The sequence below is a fragment of the Panthera pardus genome, unplaced genomic scaffold (assembly GCF_024362965.1).
Source record: "Panthera pardus isolate Hobbes unplaced genomic scaffold, ASM2436296v1 HiC_scaffold_26, whole genome shotgun sequence".
NCBI classification, from domain to species: domain Eukaryota; kingdom Metazoa; phylum Chordata; class Mammalia; order Carnivora; family Felidae; genus Panthera; species Panthera pardus.
In genome coordinates, this window is record NW_026526832.1 from 1,039,969 (window position 1) to 1,061,996 (window position 22,028).

At 43.0% G+C, this 22,028-nt stretch overlaps 1 long non-coding RNA gene across 1 annotated transcript in view; it reads right to left on the reverse strand.

The window, feature by feature from the left end:
• Window positions 1-9,185: 9,185 nt before the first annotated feature.
• The window catches only part of LOC109263919 (uncharacterized), a 39,308-nt gene continuing 26,465 nt past the window's right edge, over window positions 9,186-22,028 (reverse strand). Inside the window, exons 2-3 of the long non-coding RNA XR_002078472.2 lie at window positions 10,148-10,218; window positions 9,186-9,689 (exon numbers count right to left, since the gene is read on the reverse strand). This is a non-coding gene — a long non-coding RNA (uncharacterized LOC109263919). The remainder of the gene's footprint in view (window positions 9,690-10,147; window positions 10,219-22,028) is intronic.

Below are 22,028 nucleotides of genomic sequence, written 5' to 3' on the forward strand. Positions count from 1 at the left end.
GAGGAGTTTGGGACTGAATTAACAAGAAGTGCATAGAAAACCAGGCAACTGAAAAAACAAGACGCTTAGTGACTCTGCGGAAAATAGAATTGCGAAGGAACGGGAACATAAGCCACCGGGATGATGAAGAGGTGTGTGTGAGGGGGTGACGGGGTGTGGTCTGTGGGAAGTCAGTCCTCACCCTCCATAATGAGAAGTCAATTTATAGCACCTGAAACTCTTCCATGGCTGCCAGGGGCAACACCACTAGCTTTCTAATCAATTCTCCCTTTTCGCTTAAACTTGTCAGAGTTGTCTTTTCCTGCTGAAAACAGAAAGAATCACAGCTAAAATGTTACCCAAAAGATATTTGCTAGTCACTTCCTATTCCTGGGCTGGGGGCTCCCCACCCATATAACAAGATCGTATTCTTTGATTCTGCGCACCTTTTAATCGTCAACCTTCCTCATCTCCTCTCCTCCTACTCAGCCTTTCTACCAGCCATCTGCCACATCCACTTACCAAAACTGAACTTCCTTTGAGGGGGTGTGCCCTGGCCCACATTGTGTCACAGTGAAAGATGTTGACAAACCCTGCATGGAGGACAGCCTGCTGAGGCAATCCCTGGGGGAAGGGCTGGGGGGGAAGAACAGAGTTTCCAGTATGTGGGTGTGGTTCTACCGCTCCCCAGTCCTGGGCTTTTAGTTTTGATTGCCTACACTTTAAGTTGCGAGTGGATTTATTTATAATTTTTATCTCATCTGCATTTTAGACACATTTGAATCGACTTTACAAAACTAATAAAATATAGGCAAAGACAATTACAAAATACAGATCTAGGGGCTCCTGGGTGGCTCAGTCGGTTGAGCATCCAACTTCGGCTCAGGTCATGATCTCACAGCTCGTGGGTTCAAGCCCCACGTCGGGCTCTATGCTGACACCTCAGAGCCTGGAGCCTGCTTTGGATTGTGTCTCCTTCTCTCTCTGCCCCTCCCCTGCTCATGCTCTGTCTCTCAAAAATAAATAAATGTTAAAAAAAAATTTTTTTAAATACAGACCTAAAGTCCAATAAAAAGTGCAGACAAATGAATGTCTCAAGAAAACTGTGATGATGCACTGATATAATGAAGTGGTAAATCTTGTTCCAAGTCCATTGGTAGGTAAGACGCAATAAAAGTTACAAAATTTTGGAGTCACTCCGCTTTCAAAACACATTTATTGACTACTAAATCAGTCTGGTTTATGTTCGGCTACACATAACAGAAAAGAAGCTAACAACTGTTTCTTTTGAGGGTGAAAGAAGTCTGGAAGTAGAGAAAACAGGGTTAGTACGATGCCTTTCTGGTCATTGGGAAGCCAAGATCCCTTATTATTCAACATGGCTCATCAAGTCACAGCTATCACAATTGCATTTCAGGTAGAAGTAAAGATGAAGAGTGAGGAAGGTATCTCCCTTCTGTTTTAAGGATGCTTCCAGAAAGTCCCACAGAATACTTCCACTAACATTTAGTGTACTGAATGTAATCACACAGACAAACCTGGCTACAAAGGAATCTAGAAAATGTCTTTTGGGTGGGCGTAACACTACCCCAAATGAAATCACTAATGAATACTGACGTAGCAGTTTCTGCTACTAACAATACAAAGATGGGGTCGTCTGGGTGGCTCGGTAGGTTAAATGTCTGACTGTTGATTTTGGCTCAGGTCATGATCTCACAGTTCATGAATTCCAGCCCTGCATTGGGCTCTGCACTAATGGTGCAGAGCCTGCTTGGGATTCTCCGTTTCCCTCGCTTTCTGTCCCTCATTTGCTCTCTCTCTCTCTCATAAGTAAATAAATAAACACAAAAAAAAAAACAACAAAAAAAAACAAGGGTGAAGACAACACAGTCCTCACCCTTAAGGAATTCACAAATTTTAGGAAATCACTAATCATCAACTGAATATTATTACCATTAGAAACAACGTTTTGTAAAGATGTGAATAAAGAATTGTGGGAGGAGAAATGAGGTAGCGACGAGTTGTCCAGAGAGACAGGGAAAAATTCATAGTGACAGTGACACCAGAACTGGACCTTCAACAGAAGAGCAATTCAGAGAGGAGAAAGCATTCTGGATGCAGGAAAGAGTGTGCACAAAGGAAAGAGTTAAGACAGGTGGGTTCTTCCGGGGCCGGGATTAGGATTCGTTTTGTATGTCTTTAAAATAGAGTCATCAGAGTCCTGGTGGAAGATAAGGCCAAAAGAAGGTGGTAAAGGGCCAAAACCTTCTATTGAAAGGATTCTGGAGGGAACGGGAAGCCCTGAAGGTTTATAAGCAGAGATTTCATGGGGTCAGGTCCTTATGTTCAAAAGAGAACCACGGAATAGAGAAATAATGAACTAAGAAGGACAGGGGAAGCAGGGCCACCAGCTAAAGGGTAAGCTAATTGTTTAAGTGATATGCATTAAAGACCTGAACCAGTCAGGGCAGCACACGGGTTTGGAAAGGGAATGGTTCTAAGAAACAAAAGTTGGCTTATCCCAGGCTATAGGGAGAGCGAGGAAGAGGCAGAGACTAGAGGACTCTGTGGTGTCTAGTTAACCCGTCAGGTGCTGCCACGTGTCTGGTACTGCTCTGGGCACTGGAAATTCAGTGGTGGCTGAGGCAGATGTGCTTCCTGCCCTCAGGGAACTCATGTCTGGGAGGGAGGGGTACCAATGAACTGAGCAATTTAAACACAATGTGGTGTCAAGTACAAGCGTGCCCAGTGCGGTTGGGGCGGGGTGGGGATCAGAGATGAAGGACAATCAAAGCCTGGGAATTAGGGCGAGATCTGTCCATTCGGATGTAACCACCTTGGACCTGGCTTGCACTAAGTCTTCTTTAGATGCCGATGCCCTGCCCCCACCGGCCAGTCCCTAGGGGCATGCACGATCGATCGTTTAAGTCTTCCGGTAGTGAGGGCGTTTCCCCAGGCACCTGAGAAGAAAGTTCAGAGTCCCTCTGGCCTAGAATAACACCCCATGACAGTGAGGGCATGGGAAGGGATGAACTCTCTTTCCTGAAGCGCAGGTGGGAATGTGTAACTAGCTAGAGCTTTCGGGAAGGCAACTTGGCAATCAATTTAAAATACCTTGGGAATATACATTCCCTTGACCCAGTGATTCTTCTAGGAATCTATCTCAGAGAAATCATTGAGGAGGTATGCAAGCAGTTTATATTAGCAAAAAACTGGAAATGACCTTATTGTCTAACGATTGAGAATTTTCCAAGTAAATTCATCTGATTGCATCCTATGTAGCCATTAACATCCACCGCAGTCATTTTTGTTTTTTGGTTTTTTTTTTTTAAGATTTTATTTTGGTCATCTCCACACCCAACGTGGGCCTCAAATTCATGACCTCTAAATCAAGAGTCACCTGCCTTACTGCTTGAGCCAGCCAGGTACCCCGACTGTAGTCATTTTAATATATATTTTGAGTGGGTGTGTGAATGAGTGAATTTTCTTTTTATTATGAAGTAAATTGTTTTGGTTCAGTTTTGAACAACACAAGTATTTACGTTAAATTCTTGTATATACTGCGAAAACTCTGGATAGGAAATTTCAGTTTAAGTTACAAATACAGTTGGTTTCTAAATTATTTATAAATATACTTCTTCAAAGATAGAGGCTGTGCTGCATACAAATTTCCTGCAAGGAATTATTTCACTTCAAATCATTTCCATTCAGGTAGTACATCTAGTGTAATATATTTGAAAGTTTATTTATTTATTTGGGGGGACGGGGCAAAGAGAGAGGGAAAGAGAGAATCCCAAGCAGGCTTCATGCTCGGCACACCGACCCCGACTCAGGGTTCAATACCATAACTGTGAGCCAAAATCAAGAGTCAGTCACTTAACCAACTGAGTCACCTAGGCACCCCTGTAATATATCTAATTATATCTGCATTATATATTGTATTTTCAGGGATTGAATTACTAGTGTGCTTTAACCATAGTTGATTATATTTCTTAATTTTATTTTTTTATTTTGAAGAGATGGAGAAAGCACAAACAAGGGAGAGGGGCAGAGGGAGAGAGAGAGAATCCTAAGCAGGCTCCACACTAAGCATGGAGCCTGACGCTTGGAATCTTGGGATCATGACCTGAGCTGAAAGCAAGATCTGGTCTCAACTGACTGAGCTACCCTGCCCCATGGTGGATTATTTTCCTAATATAATTAATCTAGAATGTATTATTTTAGTATATGGGTTACTTAAATCATTATATTTTTAAGGTGGAAAACAGATTAATGAAGTACATTACAAATACATTTATGAAAGTGTGATACCTTAGAATAGCAATAGACAAATACCTAGGAAATCTAACAGTCCAGAATTTCTAATTATCTGGCGTGTTCCAAGTCTGATCTATTCTTGGTTACTGAACTTCTAGTGGATTACAAAAATTTGAAGCATGCCAAAAATTGTCAAGAATAAAAGTAAAAAACAAAAATACATTTGCTCCCAATTCCACCATTCAGAGACAATTAACTATTGACTGGGGACCATTATTCCAGATGTTTCTATCTGCAAATACACAGATAAGAATGAGAATAAAAGAAAGTGTGTGTTTGTGTCTCTGTTGGTGAAAACAAGAAATAGTTTTAAAGAGAAAGGAAATACCCACAATAGCATTACCAAAAAAATGGGATCATATTTTTCTTTTAAACAAAAGCATGACATTTATCAGGAGGAAAAACTTGAAGGAATTCATGAACTCCAGAAAATAATTCTTGACACCAGCTTCCTAAAAATAACCCTTTAAATTTAAAAAAAATGATAACATTAAGAGCTTTGAGTTATTTTTAAAAGCATGTTTCACCTTTAGGCATTATCAATTGACTTCCAGCCAACAAACATGAGGAAATTAACACACTTCTACTTTCTCCCATTTCCTCTTCCGCTGCCCCCTCCTGATTTTTTGGTTTGTCATTTTCACATAAGAAAGGTTAATAATATTTACATTCCATTCTTTTACCACAATTCCCACAGTTGTCTGTTTGTCTCTGTGTATAAATGGCACTGGTGTTCATTATTGTTCTTTTTCCATGACTTCTCCATTCCTATGTTTGGAGTCATCCCTTCACTGGTGGGATTTTGTCATCAAGTAGTCTTTTTTTTATATAGGTCTTGTGGATTCTTGCATGCTTTAAAGGGTCTGTGTCATTATACTTAAAGGGCAAATTGAAGAAAAATTCTTGGGTTATTCTTTCCCTCAAATCTTTTTAGACATTGCTCCTTTGTCTTCTTACAATGAATGTTGCTTTGGGGAAAGCCAAAGGCTAACTGACATTTTTTTTTAAATTTCTTTAATTAAAAAAATTTTTTTTTTTGAGAGAGAGACAGAGAGCGAAGGAGTAGGGCAGGGACTGAAAGAGAAGGAGAGACAGAGAATCCCAAGCATGAAGTCACGAACTGTGAGATCATGACCTGAGCTGAAACCAAGAGGTGGACACTTAACTGACTGAGCCACCCAGGCACCCCTGACATTTTTATATACATATACATATACATATATATATATATATACACATACATATATATATGTATATATATATATGTATGTGTATATATATATATATAAATTTTATATATATATATAAATATTAAATATATATATATATATATACTGGGGAGGGGTGGAGAGAGGCAGAGAGAATCCCAAGCAAGCTCCACACTGTCAACACAGAGCCTAACTTGGGGCTTGACCCGTTGAACTGTGAGATCATGACCTGAGCGGAAACCAAGAGTCAGCCGCTTAACGGACTGAGCCACCCAGGTGCTCCTCCTGGTATATATTTAAAATTCTTTCTTTGGCTCTGAAATTCAGCAACTTCACCAATATATACTTTAATCAGTGTGTTGTTTAGGATAGAAATTCATACAGAAACCCAAAATAACAGTGGCTTTAAGAGAGAGAAATGGGGGCACCTGGGTGGCTCAGTCTGTTAAGCATCTGACTCTTGATTTCAGCTCAGGTCCTGATCTCACAGTTGGTGAGATCGAGCCCCCTGTCTGTCTCTGTGCTGTCAACATGGAGGCTGCTTGGGATTCTCTCTCTCTCTCACACTCTCTGCCCTTCCCCCCCTCTTTCTCAAAATACATAAATAAACATTAAAAAAATAAAATGTTTCCTTTAAAAAATAAATAAGAGAAATGTATTAGTTTCTCATTTAATGATATAAACTGATATAGTAGCAATTCTCTATCGAAATCCTGAGGTTCAGGGTCTTTCTATTTTTTTGCTTTACCATCCCTAGGGAGCTGTCCTTGTCCATATACCAAGATGCATACTCTAGCCAATAGGAAGGGGGAAAGAGAAAAAGATCAATCACATTCCTTCCCTTTAAGGATGCACCCAGAAGTTGCACACAGTAATCTTTTGCTTACATCCCACTGGACAGAACTTGGTCATATGACCCTCCCTAACCAGGAGAAATCCTGGGAAATACAGTCTTTATTCTGGGTGACTATATACCCAGCTACAAATATTCCACTATAATGGAAGAAGGGAGAATGAACACTGGAGAAAAACTAGCAAATTTTGCTGTGATCAATCTGTATCAGTTTTTTCCTAGGGTATGTTCTGTCTTTTCAATCTGTAGATTCAAATATTTATCTTCTGGAAGTTTTCTAGAACATTCATGAGTATTTTTTTCTATTCCATTTATTGTGCTTTTTACTTCAGGAATGCCAAGAATACATCTTTTGTACTTCTGTGTATCTTTTTTATTTTAACCTTTGTATCTGTATTTGTACCCTTTATACATGTCTTTCACAGTCATCATCTTTTTTCTAAATATTTACAATGCTTTCTTTTTGTTTCATTTTCATTTGTGTTCTCAATTGTATTCATTCAGAAATCTTTTTCCATTGTATTTATTCTAGCTTTTATTGCTTCTAATGGTGTACTTATCTCTGTGATATTACTATTTTTTCTTCCTTCTTCCTTCTTCCAGCCTACTTTTCACCTCCTTCTGTGACCTTAGAATCTCTTCTTCTTCGCACTCTTGCATCTTTTCTTTGAGCTGTCTTGTCAAAGAGAGACTCTCTCATCTCACATTCTTTAAGCTCATGGAGAATTATTTGTTGGACTCTGTTTCCTGACATAATCCTTCTTCTGATATAAGTTTTTCAACTGCTTTTTACTTATGTGTCTCTCCTTTTTTGGGAGATGAAGGCATTTTATGACCCAGGAGCAGAGTGAGAGAAAGGAGCTGCAGGTGTACCATTCAGGACACAGACTTACTCTCCCCCCACCCCCACCCCCCGCCCACCAAGGTTAACCTTTTGTTATTTATACTTCCAGACAGAAATGCAAAATTTTCCTTTACAAAACAAGATGACAATATACATTCTATTTTACAATCTGTTTTCTTCATGTCATATGTGTCATATATGTTTTATGTCATTAAATCTATTTCTCCCACATTATGTAAGTAGTGGCATTGCACTCCAGGGGCATGATGTATCATATTTTTTTTTTAATTTTTTTAACGTTTGTTTATTTTTGAGACAGAGAGAGACAGAGCATGAGCAGGGGAGGGGCAGAGAGAGAGGGAGACACAGAATCTGAAACAGGCTCCAGACTCTGAGCTGTTAGCACAGAGCCCGACACGGGGCTCGAACTCACGGACCGTGAGATCATGACCTGAGCCGAAGTCGGACACTTAACCAACCGAGCCACCCAGGCGCCCCTGTATCATATTTTTTAACCCAATCTCTTGGCAGACATTTCCATTGTTTCCAGTAATTTACTTTTTTTTAAAGCTTATTTATTTATTTTGAGAGACACAGAATGCAAGTGGGAGAGGGGCAGAGAGAAAGGAGGACAGAGGATCCAAAGTGAGTTCAGTGCTGACAGCAGAGCCTGATGCAGGGCTCGAACTCACAAACCATGGGATCATGACCTGAGCCAAAGTCAGCCTCTTAACTGACTGAGCCACCCAGGCACCCCAGTACTTTACTATTGTAATCAATCTGATGCATAATTTAAAATCACTTATTTTGACTCTCTGGACTGAAAGCTAAAGTTGTGGAGGATCTCATAGATTCTCACTTTTTCTTTCTCCTCTTTTATTGAGATATAATTCACATACCATCAAATCTACACTTTTAAAGTATACTGCTTACTGGTTTTTAGTATATTCAAAGAGATGTGTAACCATCACTACTGTCTACTTCCAGAACATTTTCACCACCCCTCCCCCCCAAAAAACATACCGATTAGCAGTCACCCCCATTTCCTCTCCTAGCTCCTGGCAACCTCTAATCTACTTTCTGTCTCTGGATTTGCTTATTCTGGACATTTCATACAAATGTAATCATATACTGAGTGGTCTTTTGCGACTGGCTACTTTCCCTTAGCATAATGATTTTAAGGTTGGCTCATGTTGTAGCATATATCAGTACTTTACTACTTTTTATGGTCAAAAATATTTCATTATATGAATACAGCACATTTTGTTTATCCATTCATCAGTTGATGGACATTTGGGTGGTTTCCACCTTTAGGCTAAGATAAAAAAAAAGCTGCTATGAACATTTGTGTGCAAGTTTCTGTGAACCTATATTTTTAATTCTCGAAGGTGTATACCCACTAGTGGAATTGCTGGGTCAGATGATAGGGTAGAATTATTCTTAATCCCTGTGTTTCTAATTCCACATGATATCACCAGCCCCTCTGCGATGTGTGTCCCCAAGTAAAGAGCTTTTCAGATGTAGTTTCTACAGAGACTGAATCTATAGTTTCCTGCTTGGGCTGGTGGTCACCTTGGTTTAAGGGGTGGAGGAAGAGACCTAGGATTTAATATTTAATAATAGCTGATTTCATCCTATGCCTTGACCCCACTTTACACAGTATCTGGTGCCTTCCTGGGCTCTGCAGATACTTTAAGTCATATGTTCCTCCACTTTGCTAACTTAGTTGCCTTTCACTCCCTTAGGAGTTAGACCCTTTTATATTTCTTCACTGTCATTTTAGGGTTTTGGGGAGGAGAGGCTACAAATACCAGCTTGTTTACTGAAAATTGCACTAATTATGCATAAGTCTTTCTGACTATTGCTCATCTTTGAAAAAAGAGCAGCTCTTTGTTAAAAATCAGTTTAGAGAAAGATGAGGCAAGTGATCTGGACAGACTACAGTCATGTTTTTTTTAATGTTTATTCATTTATTTTTGAGAGAGAGAGAGAGAGGGTTCATGCATGAGAGAGAAGAGGGGAGGGGCAGAGAGAGGGAGAGAGAGAACCCCAAGCAGGCTCCAAGCTGCCAGAGCAGAGCTCAATGCAGAGCTCGATCCCATGAATTGTGAGATCATGACCTGAGCCAAAATCAGGAGTCAGATGCTCAACTGACTGAGCCACCCAGGTGCCTCTCGACAGACCAGAGTTTTAAATTATTTATTTTCTTTGAGCATTGTCCCCAAATCTGTTTTTGCTTTGTCTAGGGCCACATTCTCTGAGTTTTCAGGATGTAGGAAGTCAGTGTGGTAATACTCCCTAAGATAAACTTTGTCTTAGTCTATTTGGGCTGTTATAAGAAAACACCACTGACTGGGGGGCTTGAACAACAAACATTGATTTCTCAACAGTTCTGGAGGCTGGGAAGTCCAAGATCAAGGTGCCGGTAGAGTAGGTGTCTGATGAGATCCCACTTCTTGGTTCATAGATGGGCATCTTCTCTCTGTGTCTATATGAGGTAGAAAGGGTGAGAGAGTTCTCGGGGGGGGGGGGGGGTTGTCTCTTTTAAAAGGGCACTAATCTCATTCATGAGGCTTTCACCCTCATTACCTAATCACCTCCCAAAAGCCCCACCTCCAAATACCATCACTTCGGGATTAGGTCTTAACATAGGAATTTTGAGGGAACACAAACATTCAGTGCATACCAGGCTTTCTGTTACTGTTGATAATTACTGTTCCCTCTTCCTGCCTCCTTTATCCCCCCTCACCTCTAGCAGATTCCCTCAGGTAGGGGGCTTGGACATAGATAATGAACATGGCACTTATACCTGACTTCTTTATTTCCTCCTCCTTACTGACTACATCCTGAAGGCTGGAGTTACTTCTCTGGAGTCATTCCAAATGTTGCCTTATGGTTCTGAACAATGAACCATTAAGATGGGCTTTTCCAGAGCAATGCCCTTACCTTTACTTGGCAGTCAACAGCTTCTTCATGTCATAGAAGCTGGAGACAGGTACAAGGATGTTCAATACCAGCTGTAATAACAAAAAGCAGGAAACGTGCAAATGATAGCTACAAGGAGTGTGAGTAAATACAGGGTCACATTTTGAAACAATGGAATGCAATTCATCAATAAAAATGAGTGAACTAGGGGCACCTGGGTGGCTCAGTCAGTTAAGCAGCTGACTTCAGCTCAGGTCATGACCTCACAGTTTGTGAGTTCGAGCCCTGTGTCAGGCTCTGTGCTGACAGCTCAGAGCCTGGAGCCTGCTTGAGATTCTGTGTCTCCCTCTCTCTCTGCTCCTCCCCCGCTCACACTATGTTTCTGTCTCTCTCTCTCTCTCAAAAAATAATTAAAAAAATAAAAAATAAATGAGTGAACTATGTAGCTGCACACAGCAGCATAGATGGGTCTTAAAAACATACAGTAAAAAAAAAAGTCATGGAAGAATATACATTCTGTGATTTCCGTAAGTGCAAAAATTCCCTCAACTTAAAATATGTGTAGGAAAACATACATGAACAAATCTCTAAAGAAAAAGAAGGGAATGATTAAATCAGAATTCAGGATAGTAGGTACTGCTTGGAGGGAGAGGAAGGGATATGATTGGACAAGCCTACACAGGACTTTTTTTTTTTTTAACGTTTATTTATTTTTGAGACAGAGAGAGACAGAGCATGAACGGGGGAGGGTCAGAGAGAGGGAGACACAGAATCCGAAACAGGCTCCGAGCGGTCAGCACAGAGCCCAACGCGGGGCTCGAGCTCACGGACCGCGAGATCATGACCTGAGCCGAAGTCGGCCGCTCAACCAACTGAGCCACCCAGGCGCCCCATACACAGGACCTTTCTAAGGCACTACTTAAGTCAGATTCTTTTTAAAGCAGGCTGGTAGGTACATGTGTTCATTTAACTTCTATTAGTTAAATTGTTCATATATGTTAAGTACATTCTTTCGTTAGCATGAAATTTCACAATAAAAAAATGGAGTGATTACTCTCTTTTTTCTCCTCTTTTAAAAGATGGATTTGGGGGCGCCTGGGTGGCTCAGTCTGTTGAGCGTCCGACTTCAGCTCAGGTCACGATCTCGTGGTTCATGAGTTCAAGCCGAGTCAGGCTCCGTCCGTGCTAACAGCTCAGAGCCTGGAGCCTGCTTCAGATTCTGTGTCTCCCTCTCTCGCTGCCCTCCCCCGCTCACGCTTTTCTCTCTCTCTCTCCCAAAAATAAGTAAACATTAAAAAAAAAAAAAGATGGGAGTTGTTTCTCTTTTTCATTCTTTGGAGGGTTTTAGGGTGGGGAGAAGAGTAAAAAATGTCTCTCCTCATCTTTATCAATGAATCTTGCCCCAGGGATTTGAATAATTCTCATGCATAGCCATGTAAAGTCATGGCCATTATGAACTTGGGTTTCCGTATAACATTGAAGAGAGTCCATGGAAAACTGACATAAAGAAGTTTTGTGACTTCCAAGATTGCTTCTTTTTGAAACCCTTGAAGGGAAAATGGCTTTACTTCAGAAAATGGCTCACGCACTTGTTTGGAAAGACAGCAAGGCAGGGTTGCTGCAACAGTGCAGAGGAAGAAGTTAGGGGGACTTCACCTCTGCCTGGGCCTCGATGACTCCCAGAGAGAGAAGTGGAGAGAGAGAGTGCACAGGAGTCTAGGGGAGAGGCAGTCTAGGCGAGCACTCACTGGCCCAAGGTGAGACCTGCTTGAGCCGGTGCCCTAGTGGACCCATGCCCATCTCAAAGGGCATGATGCCTGCCAGAAGGGTGGATATTTTTTTACCACTCAGGAGCACTGGATCTGTTCATGCCAGAACAAATATTGAGTTGAGCAGTGAGTGCTCCGAGCCATGGCCTGAAAGAGCCTTCGTGTTAGGACTTGGTGGATAGACAGGGGTAGGAGGGAGGAGTGAACATGCCAAGAGAGGTCAGCAGAATCGGGCAGTGCCTGGGAGGGAATTTGGACTTTACCCTGAGCAATGAAGAGCCATTAAAGGGTTTAAGCCAGAAAGAGGCAGGATAAGAATTGACTGGCAAAGTATGTTATTAAAAAAGGCTGGGAAGACTTCAACAATTTATTTCAAGGAATCTATACTGCATTAATCACATCACCTACACCTACAACTACACCTACACCACTGCACCTATAATCTGCACCTACACAGATTATAGTCATGTCCATATGTGGTAAAACAACACACTTTCACTCTGCGGACAATACTTGATGCACATCCATATTCAGAGAACCTTTGCAAAACTCTGTGCCCACACCTTCCACTCGCCTGAGGCTCTGGGGCTCATAAGGTAAACACCGCCTGTCCAGTTAATGTTAATGCTAAAGTGTTCTTCTTGACAACAATTAGCAACAAGTTCAGCTTTTCGCCTTAGGTTAAGCTCCTAGCCCCCACACGGGAGGAATGCTTGTCTTCTTATCTGTGAAGGACACACATCCAAATCAGGGGCCTGCTGTTGCTTCTAACCATGTAAATATATGCAAACACTAAAGGAGGAAGTAATTCACAACACGTGTCTATACCACTTAGGACTGTTAGCAAAACTAATAAATAGCATTGGGACGCCAGTTTTGAATTTGCTTGCCTCTTTTATGCTCACATCTGCAGAGGTGGCTGCTGTGACCGCAAAGGGAATTAACGACCTAATTAGGTAATCTTTGTTTAGTATCCACGTCCTGCAAGAAGTTCAATGAGAGCAGGGGTCATGTCTGTCTTGTTTTTACCCTGGTATGCCTGGTGCCTAGAAGAGTGGCCAGCATGTGTTAAACGTTCCAGTTGTATTTATTGAATACACTGTGAGTATGCTTTTACAAGTGAGGACACCAAGGCTTAAAGATGTTAAATAGCTTACCAACTATTAGGTCACCAGCTAATCCAAACTCACATCTGTTGGACTTCATCTTCTTACTGGCTCCCAAACTGTCTAAGGTTTTATAAGGATCACATAGCTTGGTCAAGTTTCCAGCTATTAAATAGAAAGCTATTGAAAGATTAATTAACACCTTGAAAGGTCTTAGCCATTTTCAGGACATAAGATCGAATTCAGAGGTGGGCATAGTAGAATGGTTATGTTTAAACTTGCTATGTTTCATGAAGGTACGACGTTGAGAAATTCATACCTGGCATTTACGAACGAAAGCTGCCTTAGAACTCGGAGGAAGTATTGTTAGGAATTTGCCCAACTCAATCGTCCTAAGCTAGTTATCAATAAAGAAGGTGTTTTCATTAAAATAGAGATCAGTGTGGTTTTATGGCTCTTTTTCCTCAACTGCAACCTTTATTGAGGGAGAGCTCCAGTTTTCATGGGCCACTTGGCACTCATCATTTTTTTAATGTTTCTTTATTTATTTTTGAGAGAAAGAGAGAGCAGGGGAGGGGCAGAGAGAGAGGAGGACAGAGGATCTGAAGTGGGCTCTGAACTGACAGCAGTGAGCCGATGCGGAGCTCAGACTCAAGAACTGTGAGATCATGACTTGAGCCTAACTGCGCGAGCACCCAGGTGCCCCAAATATTTATTTACTTATTTATTTAGACACTTGGGGAGGGGCAGAGAGGGGAAAACAGAGGATCTGAAGCAGGCTCCATGCTGACCCAGAGAGCCTGGGGTTCGAGCTCACCGAACCGAGATCATGACCTGAGCCAAAGTCAGACGCTTGCACCCCTGAGCCACCCAGGCGCCCCCGGCACTCAACATTCTTAACTTGCTTGCCTGAAAATCATTGCCCAGGGAGGCCTGGGTCCTGATCCCAGTCCCTTCCTCACATTCAGCCTGGCCTGGGCACACACTCCCTGTTAAATATTCAATACCCCAAGGCCTGCGGAAGAAGCATAGGAAAGTAAGAGTATCATTGCCCATAGGAAGGATATTGAAGTAATTGTGCAAGCCACCTATGGTGAGAGAGGGAAGTTAAGTGTCTGGGAAAGGCTCCATCGGGAGCAAGTAACAAGTCCTGGCCTATTCTCATCTCATCCCATTTCTAGGCAGGAGCTAGCTAAGCTGCCAGGCAGGCCCTCGGCCAAACAACACAAGAACAAGTGATGTGTGAACGTGCAGGTATTACCCCGATGACCAGACAAGCCCACATCTCATCTTCTCTCTGGGTTCGGTCATCCAGAGTGTGGCTGCAAGGGAAACTGCAAACACCAGCCCGAGACTCCATACTTTCTCTCCTCACTGCAGCCAGGGTAGAGGTCAAGGCGCAAAGGTCTCAGGAACTTGAATTTCATGTGTTTTAGAAACAAACACTGGCAAAGATTTTGATGGTCTCTGAGTCATCTCTGATCTGCAAAATGTTTTCACATATACCTTCCTGTGACGTAAATAGAACTGTATTATTATCCCCAGGTTGGAGGCAAACAAAGGGATTACGTTACCGTGTAAAGCCACGTCGTTGCCCCCAAAACCCACCTCTTGGTGGACTGTTGATCCGTCATGGTGTTCAGTTTTTCTGCCTCTTCAAGGTGATCATTTACCACTTTTATGTTTGGTGTATCAGCACTTGGAGAACTGACGAGCACTTTGGAGTCCCAGTCCAGAAAAAAAGCACGTTTATTCACTGACATACACACATACACGTGCGCACACACAGAGTTGTATACTAGCACGTGCTAGAATTATTGAGGCTCCCAAAGAGTTTTGTTTATGTGGTTATGTCTATCAGTATTTACTGTATTCAGTATTAAAGTGGGAAATTGTAGAAATTTTAATTCACTCATTAAAAAGAACCTCCCAAAATAAAATAAAATAAAATAAAATAAAAAGAAACCCATTACATGTTAACATCAGAGTGGTGATGCCATCCCATGCCACGTAGCCTCTGGAACGCTCCACTGCACACTCAGCATGAGGACAGAGAAAGCAAATAATATTTTAGCATTGTTGTGAAAATAGTTTTAAATGCACAGTCCCCCCTGGAAGGGTCTTGAAGACCCTTTGGGGGGGGGGGGTCCTTGAACCACACTTTGGGAACTGCTATCTAGATCATTCTCCTCAAGCACCGGCTTCCCAATCCTTCAGAATCAAATTTCAGTCCCTTGTCCTTTTTGCTGCTTCCTCCTCACCTCTCCACTCACCCCCTAGCATCTGCCTGCCTGCCTGCCTGTCCGAGCCCTCCAGCCCAGAGTTTGTCTCTAATACACTTGAAAGCTTTGTTCTCTTCCCTCAAAGTCCCCTTGCCTGGAAGGTCCTTGTCCTCTTCCACCCACCTCGTGGCTCAGTGGTCATTCCCACCACCAGACTCCAGAGACGCTCTTCCCGCACTGTCCTCGCTCAGCAACCTTGGGTTGTGGCTCTGCTCTACAGGTGATCCCAGAGATGAGCCCGGGATCAGGGGGCAGCTTGGATTCGAACCCTGAGTCTGCCTCTCTAGCTTTGCTTACATTTTTTTCATTGGAATAAAAAATTACATAGTAGCATATGCTCCTTGAAGGAAAAAGAATAGGGACATGTATAAGGCAAACAGAGTTGTTTCCCCCTTTGTTCTCTTCACCTCCCACTTCCTGGAGGGTAACCACCGTGGAGAGCTTGCCAGGTGTCCTTCCAGACCTTTTCATCCACATACACATGAGTAAGCTTCTTTTTATTTTTCTATTTTTTATAAAGGAGAGACCATATCATTCCTATGTCCGAGGACTTGCTTTTTTCTTCCTTCCTCCCTCTCTCCATTCCTTCCTTCCTTCCTTTTTTTTCTTTCATCTTTCTTTTTTCCCTTCTTTCTTGAAAAGTCATCATAGATACTCTTTGAATGGATCTACTACATTCTTTTACTTTTCAATTTTTTTTCCAACAAAAACAAGTTTCATTTATTTGAACGATCTCATGAAATAAGTCCACAAGAGTAACAAACCTCAGGACAAAGCACATTTGGACAAAAAGCCTAGTGTTCTAGGGGGAGCTTGGCTGGCTCAGTCAGTAGAACACATGACCTGATGTCAGGGTTGTAAGTTTGGGCCCATGTTGGGTATAGAGATTACTTAAAAATAAAACCTTAAAATAATTTTCAAAAAATTAAAAAATATATATAACCTTAAAAAAAAAAGTCTAGTGTTCTGAGTTGGGACAAATGTCCAATCAGCAATTGGACCAGAACCCCGTAATATTTAAACTTACTTTACTTTTTACTCTATATATTTAAATAACTTAAAGAAAAACTCTAATTCAGAAATGTGGAAAAAAGGTACACTAGAAAGAAAATAACGTGAATAGTTTAGAGACCCAGTTTATACCATAGGAGGAAAATAACTAAAGCCATTTTGTGCTAAAGTTTTCTGTAAGAGAAAAAGCCTCACCAACAAATGAAGAACTAAATGCTCTGGGGCACGTAGGTGGTTCAGTTCGTTGAGCATCCAACTTTGGATCAGGTCATGATCTCGAGGTTCATGAGTTCAAGCCCCACATCGGGCTCTGTGCTGACAGTGCAGAGCCTGCTTCAGATCCTCTGTCCCTCTCTCTGCCCCTCTCCTGCTTGCACTCCCTTAACAGAAAAAAAAAGACTTAAGTGCTCTGTCAGGCTGTCCTGCCCTGGGTGATGTCTCCTTCTCCCCTGTATTGCTTTAGATGCCCACTCCTCAGTTATTCAGAACGCTTTCTTGTCCCTCACCCAAACCCTCTCCCATGTATTTATGAGTAAATACATAGGCCAAGTGGATAATTTTCTTTAAAAAGGGTGTTCCTGCCCCACTTTCCAAATACTATTGGCTTGAGCTTATCTTATTTTTGCAGCTTAAAGACTCAACAAAACCAACCATGAGGGAGGAGGCAGGATCTCCCCACTTCTGTGAGGGAGCTCCTTGTGTCTTGGGCTAGGTGAAGTGCTAGAAAAGTATAATTGCCCCCATTCCAGAGACAAGAAGGGCACCCGAGAAATCAAGTCCCAGCCTCCTCCCTGTTTTCAGAGTGCTGCGGAGATCGCAGACAAAGCCAGTTAGGGAAGAATGTATTTTGAACTTTTAAGTTCCTTTTTATACCAAAATTTATATTTTTAATTGTTATATAAATCGTAAACCCATCAGTTTTCTCCTTTTACCGTTTTTGTATTTTCTTGGTCTTGCTTGGAAAGAGCTTTCATAATCTTAAGATTAAAAAAAAAGTTCACTTCTACTTATTTCCAGTACTTTCTCTTTCTTTAGTGTTTAGTTATTTATTTTGAGAGAGAAAGAGAGAGCAGGCATGAGCGCATGTGCATGTGAGCGTGCAAATGAGGGCAGGGCAGAGAGAAAGGGAAAGAGAGTATCCAGGCAGGTTCCATGCTCAGCGCCGGTCTCACGACCAAGAGATCCCGACCTGAGCTGAAATCAAGAGTCAGACGCCTGTTTAACCGACCAAGCCACCCAGGTGCCCCTATTTCTAGTACTTTCATGTGGTTTTGCTCTTCAATCCATTTGGAATCATTTGGGGATCTTTTCCCAAATTTATGGGTCAATTAATCCCTCTAGTAGCATTTCTCCAATTATTGAAATGCCCCCTTTAACAAGTAAAATATTCTTAAGTCCCAGCTGTTTCTAGATTGTATCCTGTTCTGTTGATATGTTCCACTGATTCTGTGTCTGCACTGCATTATTTTTATTACTATAGCTTCAAGGTATATTTTGATATCTAAAAGGATGTCTTCTCGGGGCACCTGTGTGGCCCAGTCGGTTGAGCTTCTGACTCTTGATTTAGGTTCACGTCATGATCTCACAGGTTGTGAGATCGAGCTCAGCATCGGGCTCTGTGCTGACACCTCAGAGCCTGGAGCCTGTTTCAGATTCTGTGTTCTCCCTCTCTCTCTGCCTCTCCCCTGCTCATGCTTGTCTCTCTCTCTCTCAAAAATAAAATAAACATTAGGGAAAAAAAAACAAAAAGAGGAGGAGGACACTTGTTGGGATGAGGGCTGGGGGTTATATATAAGTGATGAATCACTAAATTCTATGCCTGAAATTATTATTACACTATATGTTAACTAACTTGGGTTTAAATTTTTAAAAATTAAATTAAAAAAAAAAGAAGAGGAGATTGAATGCAGGGAATTGGTGACTGGAAATGGAAGGACTAAGAAGCCTAATGCAAGAACAGGAAGTTACTCTACCAGGGGTGCAATAAGGGGAGGAAGTAATATTGCTAACGCCCAGAGATGGAGTCATGTGGTGGGATCTAGAAGTACATGGAGGCTGCCTGATGGAAACTGGGACCACGGAATGACAGCCTGTAGAGCAGATGTGGGTGGGAGATATAGTTGTCGCCAGAGACACCACAGGAAGCAAAGAGAGAGGAATGGGGGGAAAATACTCTGTTTTCTCTCCTCATCCCTCTCTCCAAGCTCCCACTACTGCTTCCCTTTGGGCTGAATCGACCTGGAAGCCAGAGAGCAAGGGAGTCTGGGAAATGTAGTCCTCTGTGATCCAGCATAGACAGTAGGAAAGGCAGGGAATTAATGTGAGCCACAGCCACAAACCAGTTGTGTGACCTTGGGAAAGTTGCTTAACCTCAGGTTGCCTCAGTTTCCTCCTCCAAAAAGTGGGGATAAATAATAGTAGTACTTACCTCAAGGATTAGACTATCACCTGAAAGCATTTAACAGTATTATTTATTATTATTATTCTGTAAAATGAAGTAACAATACTTATCTTGCAGAGTTATGGTCAACAATAAAGTGAGGTAATGACTATCACATGTTTGCATGGTGTCGTGTAAATGGTTCTGGGTGCTTCACAAATGTTAGTCTCCTTGTGGCTCCAGTGTCTCATCCTTAGTACATACTTAATAATGTGTAGAGCTGACAATAATAATGGCCCTCACGGGGGGAGGAGACGGCCTCCTGAGAGTCAGGAGGGACATTCTTGTCCTGCTGGAGAGCTAGGGGGACTCTGGGGGCCAGGGCTTTAGGTCTGGGCAACACATAGCCCTGCATCAACCAGTACACCCACACATGGAGATGCATTTGGAATGACATCCTTTGGGGCGCCTGGGTGGCTCAGTCAGTTAAGCGGCCGACTTCGGCTCAGGTCATGATCTCGCGGTCCGTGAGTTCGAGCCCCACATCGGGCTCTGTGCTGACAGCTCAGAGCCTGGAGCCTGTTTCAGATTCCGTGTCTCCCCTCTCTCTCTGACCCTCCCCCGTTCATGCTCTGTCTCTCTCTGTCTCAAAAATAAATAAACGTTAAAAAACAAAACAAAACAGGAATGACATCCTGCATCCTTTTCGGAGGTTTCTTCTCCTGCTGCCATTGGTACCCCCCATAAAAAAAAGTGTATTTATTTTTGAGAGAGAAAGAGAACGAGAGAGACAGAAAGAGAGTACATGTGCATGCGCGCAAGTAGGGGAGGAACAGATAGAAAGGCAGAGAGGGAATCCCAAGCAGGCTCTGAGCTCTCAGCACAGAGCCCGATGCTCATGAACCGTGAGATCATAACCTGAGCCAAAATCAAGAGTCGGACGCTTAACTGACTGAGCCACCCAGGTGCTTCTGGTGCCCCCCTTTTTTAAAAAGTTTAGCCTGTTCCTATTGACTTATGATGATACCTGTGCATTTCTGTGTTCCCATGTGTGGTGTGAACATTCACGAGTGTAAAATCTTTGTGTGTGTTGAGTACTTTACCACTTATGGACATGGTCCCATCCAGTCCTCCCGACAAGCTAAGCAGACAGGGCAAGCTTCATCATCCCTGTTGAATGGCAGTGGAAGCCAAGACTTCAAGAACACAAGTGGCAAAAGCCCAAAAGCCCACTGGGACGTGGGACAAAACCATTCCACTCTAACTCGGGACTCTTCCTACTAATATCCCAGGCTGCCTCCCACTAGCACGTGTGAGTTAGCACATGTGTATGCATGCACACCAAACGTGCAATAGATTCAATATCTCTGCTGGAAAGTTCCATGCCTTATGAATTTTAGTATTCCCTGTCATAGATAAAGTGCCTGGAAGCTAGGAATTAATAAGTGATTGTGAAATTGACTTGATCTTGACTCCTGAACTGGATCATCGTGGGGGAGAGAGAGAAGGTACATCAGTGAAGATCGCGGCCAGAGCCAGAGTTCAAAACCAGCTGACTGAACTCTAACACTGGTCTGGCCCTTGATTCTTGTTCTGCGCATACCCTTTTGGGTCACCCACAGAGCAGAGGGGCCTGGTCACTAGGAGAGGCTGAGATGTCCAGAGAAATGGATCTGCCCGCCTGGCTCTGCCCCAGGACGTGTAACAGTTCCTTCTGGGGAGTGGAGGCCCTGGCAGGCAAGAGCTTGCTATAAAATAACAGTGCTAATCAACCAACTGCTTTAGCTGCCTACCCAGGACCTGGTATCCACACTGGTCCCTGGGAAACCAGTCGGAGCAGACGCCTTATTCGTGTGGGCATGGAGTGCTGGCAGGGAGCATGGAACGCTAGAAATTAGAATAAAATGGATCACCATTAGGGCATCACTATTTGCCAGGCACTTCTACAAAAATATATTTGGTTCTACTCTTCACTCAGCCAAGGCATGGCCCTGCTGGACTCTGACTCAGCTCATTGCACTTGCTTCAGCTATGAACTTGCTCCCCTGTGACATTTTGCAGATCTTACATACTCAATGATTTGGCTTTGCTTTGCTTCTCTGTGTTCTTTCTCTTTATCCTGAAATAGGAGGCCACAGTGTCCTGTCAGCCTAAAAGACTTCTGAAGAAGGGGCATGGGGGTGGGCCCAGCATAGGTGGCCCAGGCAGCTGTCCACACCACTCTTATATGTTTTCAAGAATCCTGATGGCTGCCTCATTCTCCCCTCTGCCCACAGAAGTCTCAGCACCCTTGAGAATCAACAGGAAAAGGCAGGATCATGAATTACACTATGAGCAGTGGGTGAGAAGAATAAAAGTTAAAGGCCTCTCAATGGACTTTGAGACTCTACACAGCCTGCCCCCAGTATCTCTCAGGCCTCATTTCCTCTTACTCTCCTCTCACATCACTCATCACTGTTCCTGGAACATGCCAGGCCCACTCCTGCCCCAGGGCCTTTGCGCCACTCTTCAGCCAGATAGTCCCATGCTCCCTCCTGCTTTCTGTTCCAATATCACTTTCTCCCCAAGACTTTCCTTGACCACCCTCTCTACAACTGCAAACCCCCCATCGCACCCCATTCTCCCCCCTCCCCTGCTTTTTCGTTGGCACCTCTTGCCATCCACCTTACTTATCTCCGTGATTTCTCTCCCTGCCTCAGCAGCTTTGTCTGTATCTCCAGCACTAGAAACACTGCCTGGCCATTGCACGTGCTCAGTACTATTTGTTAAATTCCTACATGAATGAGGCTAGACCGTGAGTTGACATCAGGCGTGTATGGTTCAGGTCAGCCCCCCTCCCTCCTGGGCCTGACTCCGTTCATCTGTCTAATGATGAGAGGACATGTGCTTCTGTGCAAGCTGCCTTCCTGTGGTAATAATTGATGAGTCCAGACAATATCCTCTTACCACCCCAGAGAGGCCCAAACAGAAGGCAGTGAGGCAACGGAGGCAGGAAGCAGCTCCCGGATGACTAACTGGGATCTCAAGTGCTGATCCTTACAGGCCTCAGTGAGGCTCACGATTGTTAGCTATTGAGATTCACGTGCTTCCTGGCCTGACCTGGCCCTAGATGACTATGAGGCACACTTGAAAAAATAATGCTATCTTAGGGAGTTGCCACTGAGGCCTGGAAAAGGACTAGAGATTTGCTGAACTCTGTCCAGAAATTTTGCAAAGGTAGACTTGGTTCAATCCTTATAAGGACCCCCTCTGTGTCAGGCGCTGTTCTAGAAGCATGGAGCGGCGATCCCGAGGCCTTGCCCTGTTTGTTTGCTTGGGAGTCCTGGGATGCCATCCATTCCCAAGGCCTGGGGC